The sequence below is a fragment of the Triticum aestivum genome, chromosome 5B (genome assembly GCF_018294505.1).
Source record: "Triticum aestivum cultivar Chinese Spring chromosome 5B, IWGSC CS RefSeq v2.1, whole genome shotgun sequence".
Classification (NCBI taxonomy): Eukaryota; Viridiplantae; Streptophyta; class Magnoliopsida; order Poales; family Poaceae; genus Triticum; species Triticum aestivum.
In genome coordinates this window covers 707,023,023-707,031,851 of record NC_057807.1, presented here as the reverse complement: position 1 = coordinate 707,031,851, position 8,829 = coordinate 707,023,023, and the positions used below count along the sequence as shown (strand labels likewise).

General features: G+C 41.6%; 1 long non-coding RNA gene across 1 annotated transcript; it reads right to left on the bottom strand.

Annotated features, from left to right (window-relative positions):
* Window positions 1-3,485: 3,485 nt before the first annotated feature.
* LOC123117860 (uncharacterized) lies at window positions 3,486-3,973 on the bottom strand. The gene is made up of 2 exons (XR_006457542.1): window positions 3,822-3,973; window positions 3,486-3,736 (listed from the first exon to the last, which is right to left on the bottom strand). It is a non-coding gene; the product is annotated as an uncharacterized lncRNA (long non-coding RNA).
* Between the last annotated feature and the right edge of the window lie 4,856 nt (window positions 3,974-8,829).

The following is an 8,829-nucleotide window of genomic DNA, read 5'->3' as shown; positions in this document are numbered from 1 at the left end:
TTGATATAAGTTTAACCAATAGTCACAAAGACATACTTTGTAATTTAGAAAACTAATCGTGTTACTGCATGAACCTGTTAAAAAAATTGACACATGTAAGATAAACAATTAAAAATACAGTTTTGCTAGAACTCATATAGATGAGATTTAATTTGGTCTCATTCACCTTTTATAGCCATTGGATGTGATGCTATAAGATGCGTGTGTGCTACGTGGGTTGTATTTGTTCTTGTTTTCCAGGTGAATGAGACCAAATTACGTCTCATCTAGATGAGTTCTAGGTACTTTCTTAAAAATAATGCAAAATCTAATGCAAGAGTGCTCTCGTATGAAGCATGTAGCAGAAAAAAAATTGTTTGAAATTAATAGTATGCTCCAAGCATTCAAAATATATAACATCCCTGACAACAAATTATATATCATCAAACTCATGCCATTTGATTTTATTACATGGATATTTGTCCGATCTTTTTTATTTTTCTTTTTTGCCTTTTTTTAAACCCCCCATATATTAATCAGAAATAACAAAACTCTTACAATCATTCATTACAAAGCTAGCCATGTAGGGCGGAACTATTACATAAAACACCGTCTGACCTACTATCAAAACAAAATTTAGCAATCTCATGCGCCACCCTATTTGCCTGCCTGTCAATCTTCACTATCTTGAACTCCTTAATGAGGTTTGAGACACTCATCGCCTCCTTTTTCAGGTCCACAAAAGGAGACCCGTCAAAAGAATCTTTTGCCAGAGAAAAAGCAACAACCGTGCTGTCAGTCTTCAAAATAACAGGACTATGGAATGTAATACCAATATATAACCCAGCAAGCGCCACACGAAATTCTGCTTCATCCACATAAGTGCACGACCCGATAAAATCCCATGAGGAAACCAGGACTCACTAGTGCAGAACTGGCCTTTAGTGCCGGTTTGCCAACCGGCACTAAAGAGTGGGGACTAAAGCCCTCCTCCCCTTTAGTACCGGTTTGTCACGAACCGACGCTAAAGTGACACCACGTGGCACGAGCCAGACCCGTGTGCGCGTAGGACATTAGTACCGGTTGGTAACACCAATCGGTACTAAATGTTTGGGGGGTTTTTGGCTTTATTTTTCATTCCATTTTTTTGTTTGCTGGTATTTCACGATACTACAAATTGTACACGTTATAGGTGTACCAACCTATTTTCCTATATATATATATATATATATATATATATATATATATATTCGTCACCCTGGGTGAGGAATTCTTATTCCTCACCCCAGCCAACTTGTGCTCCCACGTCCAAAACCATAGACAGAACTTTTGTAAGGTAATATTATAGCTTTGAATCAGAAACGGGTCTCCGCACTAAAACAGCTGTAAAGAAAAGAGTGCAAGGTAATCTTATGGTTTGCGTGTGAGTCAATTACTTCCTGTAGGCGAGCAACCCACAGAGCGCCTCTTGCTGTAATTTTACAGCTAATCAGATAATCTTACAGTAGTGAGGCGTTCTTGATTTTTTCAGATATAAGTCTGCCTTTCTATAGTTCAGGTATTTTGCCTCAGATATATTGATGTTTACATTGGACTGAGTACACCGGTTTTCTACTAAAAATGAAATATGGTACGTGATTGATTTAAGTAACATAGGCCACTATCACAATTCCGTAGGAGGCATTTTTAGTAACCGTAAGAAACATAGGTCACTGGTTGATTTTGTACACAAGGAATTTTTGGTAACCATGGAATAACAAAGTGGTCTAGTAAATACTAGATTCCATGTAGTGGTTCCAAGAAATACTCACGTAACAAAAGCCATCTTAAGATTACAAATAAAATTCGTTTGGACGTAACTGAATGCCACTGAGCACTAAGTAACCAGCAACATGATTATTATTTTTCAGAAATCACTATTACAAAATTGAATGCTATCGAACTTGCAAACTGACTACTGTAGAACTTGATCTTGAAGCAGTAGGTGACCATAGATTTTACGCCAACTTCATCTGTTCAGCTATCTCTGCAACGACTGAAACATTCTTATCCATGGGCTGGAAGAAACATAGTATCCTATTAATAGTACTATTGCCTTTGGTTCACTTTTCTTCTCACAAAACCTGAACTTTGCTACTGGTTATTAGTAACGAAGGCTTGAATTTCAATTGCACATTACTCTTACTGACCATAAATATGAAGACATGACTTTCTATCCCTTGTACATTAACCGTCATCCACTTGAAGAGATACTAAAAAAAATAGAATATTTCAATTCTTGAAAGTATACCAACAAACAGGTAGTGGCCACCATCACAGAAGCACATGCACACTTTATGACTAATAGGTTTCACTTCCCTAAACTAGAAATAATATAATGTCAAAATCAAAGATATCACAGTGGGATTTTTGATGTACCAAATTCATCAGAATCACATGAACCCATAACATGCTAGCTGCAGGTGAATCAAAAGTATAGTGAGAAACAAGACAAAAAGCCAAATTCTGTAACTATTGTTTAAATGCTCACTAACCATGTCTTTTATCAAACTGTGCCAGCTTCAATGGTAGGAGTCGTCATATTGAACTAGTCTGTGTCTAGCAACTATTTACGACAATGTCTAAGTCTAACTAGTCTGACACCTGAGTGTCATCAAAATAAAACATAGAAGTATCTTAAGTCCCTTCAATATGGATTTTCTTAATACTACTAGAAGTTATGCTACTCCCTCCGTTCATTTTTATAAGACGTTTCAGACAGCTAAGATTGAACTGTTTTAGGCACTGTCTGAAATGTCTACAGCGTCTTATAAAAGTGAACAGAGGGAGTACTAAACTTCATTGCTTTGTGATGAAACAAAAGGAGCAAAAAATTGGAGGTAGATCATGTTGAAAGTAAAGACCTGAAGTAATTGAATTTCATGATTAGTTTGCAATGAACATTAATGTGAAAGAGGCACTCCCCATAATTCGTCAGACACACGATTGTAAGGGGAAAATGCCAAAGCCACCCATAATATAGCTGAATCAATATTAAATGGAACTAAATAAAAACATATCAAATATAGTGGTACTGTGGTAGTAAACACGGGGAATTAAAAAGAAATTAAGCATATTTTAGTGGATAGCTCAGCAAAATAGGAACATAGGTTAATGTGAACAAACTCAACATCATACAGTATACGAATCTCAAGCAAAAAAAGCCATAAGATTGAAATACACCTACACAATAGCTACTGAACTACAAAGTTCAGATTTTCAACAAAATAGGTTTGTCAACTTAAAAAAAATGTATGCCATTTGTTGACCCAATTACAATCTCTTTCAGTTAGTTGGAATGACAAAACAGGGGACGACCTATGAACAAAACCAAACATTACTTCTGATCGAACACATACAAATAGATTTTAGAATTTCAGTAGTATTAAGCTTGTACGTTCAGTTATGCCCAAAACAAGTAATGCTAATTTATGTCGATCTTTATAGCCAAGCAATCTATATACGTGTTTAATAGATATTTATTGCTCGTTCTTCTATCAACTTCATTTTTTCCTCAATTTCTCCAGCGATTAAAACATTCTTCTTGATAGTGCTGTAGCCATTAGGTTCACCTTTCTTCTCACCAAAACCTAAATTTTGCCACTGGTTGTAATGAAAAGAGGGCCTCAAATTTCAATTTAATATTACTTGTACCCACCACAAATATGAAGACATTCCTATCCCACATAAATTAGCAGTCATCCACCTGAACAGATACCTGAAAACAAAATATTTTCAGTTCTCAGAAGTATACCAACACACAAGCGCACATATAACACTTGAGGATTAGCAGGCTTCATTACCATGCATTGGAAAAAGAAAACACGACCCTGCATCTTGCATTTTTTGCTAGCTGCAAGCGTGTACTGCTAGTATTCAGGTCTGCGCCTAGAGAAAGTTCTGAAACCCTCCACACAGAGACCGTCAAATACTGCAGGTCAAAAGTGAAAATCCATATTTTTACACCTGAATGATCCATGGAGAGGTATATAAACTGATGTGAGAGAAAAAAACAAATATGATTGAATGCTTCCATTGAAAATAGAAGAACATACAAGAATAGTGCAGCGGCCACACATGACTTGTAGTCACCATGGGACTTGAGTTGCTTAGTTGCTTAAACAGTCTAATGTAGTCACCATTACCAATTGAGAATTTGATCATAAGGCAAAGCAACCATCACACTAAGGACGCGAGCACAAGTAATTCAGAATTTAATAAATATATAGACTTCTAAGGCTACACACAAATTGCTAATTTATGTCGATCTTTATTGCCAAGCAATCTATGGTGTCCTGCTTTTTTTTTTGCAGATTGCTAAGTAAAATGACGGGCAAGCAAATTTAAGCGGCTCCAAATTTGCATCTATAATGAAAAATCTATATATGTGCGAGAGTAGCGAGCATTCAAATATAAAAGCCTGTATTAGCAAGGAGCAACCATGGCAAGGATACAGACCACAACCTCCAGCTCTACTTTTTCATTTGACATTTAGGTGCAAGGCACTTCCCTTATTATTCTGAACATCACCAGCCGTCTTACAAATGGACAGAGAATTAGCATAAGGATCAAGAAACTGAACATAACTTCCAACTGAGCCATCTCCTCTGGCAAATTATGGATCAACGTGAGATGGCCTTTAGAAGAGCAAAAGCAAAATTAGTTTCACACTATGATAAGTACAGTTCAGCAGATTTAGAAGCTAGTCAGGTCCTATTTGCCCAAAATCATATTCAGGATAAGCAATCAACACGGTTCTTCATTTCTGCAATAGATAGTGGAGGCTTGTCGGCACTGATTGTTGATGTCTTAGCGCGACCTGAATCTCGTTGAGCATCACACTTTCTGATTTACAAATCCAATCTGAATAAAAGAGAAAATAGGAACAACCTGACCCGTCCAAGAAAGAAACAGACCCTTCAGTGAGAAGCAATTGCTTCACTTGAGCACCCGGAATAAAGCTCAAGAAATCTTAAAGAGCAACTGTTCTCAAGTATGTAATTACCTATCTCGACAACAATTTCTCAGAACAATTTCCACGCAATTACCTATAGCATTTGTAAAAGCTACTTCATGTCCAGTAATAACGGGTCGATGTTTCTACCAGCAAATTACAATTAAAGAGGTGCTTCTCGTATGTATGTATAGAGACCTCACTTTGGTATTTTTATACTAGGGGATAAACAAATGTTATGATGGCACAGGCAATATTATGTAATATTCCAGAAATTTTACCAAGGAAATCTCAAGAATTGTTTTGCAACTACGGATATATGGAGCCTAGCTAAACTATGACCGTATAAAATTGAATGAACAGGACAGATTGGGAAGAGATCAGAAATCAAACATGCATGCAAATTAGCTATCCTGGGTGGAATTGTAGGCGGCCGTGGCATAGCTTCTGGAATCTGAACATAGGGCGCACTTTCATTCCTGCAAGGCAATCATTCAGATCTAGCAGGGTGAGCTGGGGTTGGAAGGGAAGTAGAAGAGGGAGCGTGAGAAACGTGGAGAACCTGTGCCGGAGCCGCCTGTCGAGGAAATGGAAAATCTGGTTCGGTGAATGTTGGTTGTCGCAAGCGCCTTATCCGACTGAGCAGTGGGATGGATTTGGGATTGGTCGCCGCCGCAAAATCGTTGTACGCTCCATCACCACTGCCGCTGTCGGTCTCCGAGTCGCACGAGAGGACGGGGGGAGAGATGGACAGGGGAGCGAGGGAATCATCCGATGAGAATTCTCCGCCGAGCACCTCGCCATCTAGGGCTCTTTTCACTATTTTGACCCTGTCAAGAAACTTTCGCACAAAATGAACTCCACACAAAACTATTTCACAATCTGACCCTTTTGGTAACGCCACCGATCATGGCGTTTCATCTCTATTTAAAAACACCGAGCTAGCTAGCGTTGCTGGCCTGATCGAGACACTACATGGCAGGGCAGAAACGCCAAAGTATGTTGCGTTGCTGGAAACGCCAAGGGAGACCGGCGTTGCCGCCCAAGCATGAAACGCCAAGGGGTTTGGCGTTTCTACTAGCTTGTCCATATTACCATTTATTTATGAAGTGCAGCAACGCTAGCTAGCTCGGCGTTTCTAAATAGAGAAGAAACGCCACGTCCTGTGGCGTTATCAAAAGGGTCAGATCGTGAAATAGTTTTGCCTGGAGTTTATTTTGTGCGAAAGTTTTTTGAAAGGGTCAAAATAGTGAAAAAGACCGCCATCTAGCACGCCGCCAATCACCGCCCGCTAGTCGGCGTTCAGACGAAACCGCTCGCATCTATTGATGTATGGGGTGGGCTAGCTCCTAATCCCCACGACCTTCCAGCGTCAACGTAAAATTACAGCGGCACGATAAAAAAAATTGCTATAAATTTACATCGGTTTGTGCTGGGTTGAACCAGACCGTTACACGGCGGGACACGATATATATAGGACAGAGCTATTCTGTTACTGGTAACAGAATATTATTCTGTTACCCCCGCGCCTATATAGAGACGCGATGCGTTTTCCCGAATCAGTAAAAGAAACAAAAACATCCCACCCTAACAGCCTAAAAAAACAAAAACGTACCCATCCTCTCCTCTTGACACTCCCTCCGCCTCTTCCTCCGTGCGCGCCGGCCTCCTTTCCTCCCCACCGCGCCGGCCGCGTCCCTCCCCACCGCCTTCCTCCCCACCGCGCCGGCCTCGTCCCTCCCCACCGCGCCGGCCGCCTTCCTCGCCACCGCGCCGGCCGCGTCCCTCCCCACCGCGCCGGCAACCTTCCTCCCCACCGCGACCTCCGCGCCCCTCCCCACTGCGCCGGCCGCATTCCTCCCCACCGCGCCGGCCGCGTCCTTCCCCATCACGCCGGCAGCCTTCCTTCCCTCCCCGCCTGCTTCGTCTTCCTCCCTCTACCAGCGCCGCCGTCCTCCCTCCACCCTAGCGCCGCCCGCCTTCCTTCACCGGCTGCCCTGCCTTCCTCCACCGACCACTGGCCACCGGAGGTGCGGATACTGCCTCAACCACCTGCTCCCACCCCCCGCCATGACCCCTCACCGTTGGGTCGCTGGATCCCGTCCGTCGAGCGCCGGATCTCGTCGGCCCTGGAGTCGCGCGAACACGCAACTCCCATGTTGGCCCCGGCCGCCATCCCCCTACCCCCGAGCTCCACTCCAGAATCCTGCCTTTTACCCCTCAAGATCCAGCGCCGGGATCCTACTGTTGGTAAGCTCCATGGCCATCTCCTGCGTTGGGTTGTATGTGTGTTGCGTGTTGATGGTAACTGAACTGAAGGATCTTCAAAATATGAACCACAAGAGAGGTTCACCCTGTACATCAGCTCAAGATGTTAGATTATCCTTCAGTCCAAAATGTATGAACCACAAAGGGAGCTCATGTTGCTATTTCTTTTTGCTGATGTCAATTCAAATCTCATGCTACTTATGTGCTAAATTTGATGCTCTATAGTTGCTTGTCAAAATGCCCCTACGAGAACCAAAATATTTGGATAAAATTTGTAAGTGCAAGTTTTATGTGATAAAATTTGAAGAAACTTTACTGAAATATCTTCAGTGCAAGTTTCAAAACTCTGTAAGTTTAGATATATCACCTAAATAAGTGATGATTTGCAGCAAGTTTCTTCAAAATTCTGTAAAGTTTAGATATATCACCTAAAGTATCGTCAGTGCAAGTTTGAAAATTCTGTAAGTTTAGATATATCGTAAAGAAAAATTGATGAGTCACCATCTGCTTTATATTCATGTTCTCTGCAACACAGGTAGCAGTGGGACTGACTGGGAGTGATCCCTGAACCATTTGATTAAACGCCATGGTTTCCAACAATTGTAATGCTACTAGAAAGTGTTAGAGGCCATGAAGCCTCTTGGCTTCTCCAATAAGCAGGTTTGGCTAGTCCTGAAGCGCCTCCTCAAGTTCTGAGTACGCGATGCGTCGATGGACGCATCGTAGGCGGCCAAGCACGACGTGTTTTGTCCTGCACCCAGAAGCTTTGGAGGCGATGTGTTGCCCTTAGTACTTTCTTAACAAATCCAGCAGTGCTGGTTCATATAGAACTTGAAATTACTTATCTGCCACGGGGATGTACTGCCCTCAGTCCTCTCTCAACAAACCTAGCATTGCAGGTTCTCTGGTGCACCAAGTATTGCCGGCGGCGATGCCTGCTTATATATTTCCGCTTTCATGTATTAAACCTTATAGTCTGGTACTATTTCATGATATTGCAGCTAAAAGAAAGGTTCAACTATTTGTTATTTTAGCTGAGTTTAATTTCTTATTCTAGTTTAGTTCAAATTTGTATTCTACTTCAGTTTCATTTCTAAAATTTTGTTTAGTTCAATTCAGTTCGACAAAATAGGAGCTCGATTATTTCATCAGTGTATATCCACTAGCAAATATACATGTTGCTACTCACAGAATTTCTGCGAAAATCCTGGAGATGAACTCGCTCACCAGAGTTTTGATGTTTTAGTATTGCTACATAAAAATCTAAAATTTTCACTCTCTACTAGTAGTTTGTCAGTTTGAATGCAGTAGCTTAAATTCCTGCTAATGTTGGCTGTAGCTTGAATTCCACCAGGGGTGCTGGCAGTCGTCCAAGTGGACCATTGACGCCAGTACAAGTATAATCATGGGTTGCGGCCACCATCTTCACCAAACACTGCACATCCGTCCAAGTCGAGCACACACAGAGCGAGAGAGAACACACCAGCCCCTTTGCTTTGCACATTGCTTGGTTCTGCATGCCTGCTGATGAATGCAGCAAGCGTGGGAGTATCTCATTTGCAGGGGAGGGGAAGGGAAGGAGCTCAGCT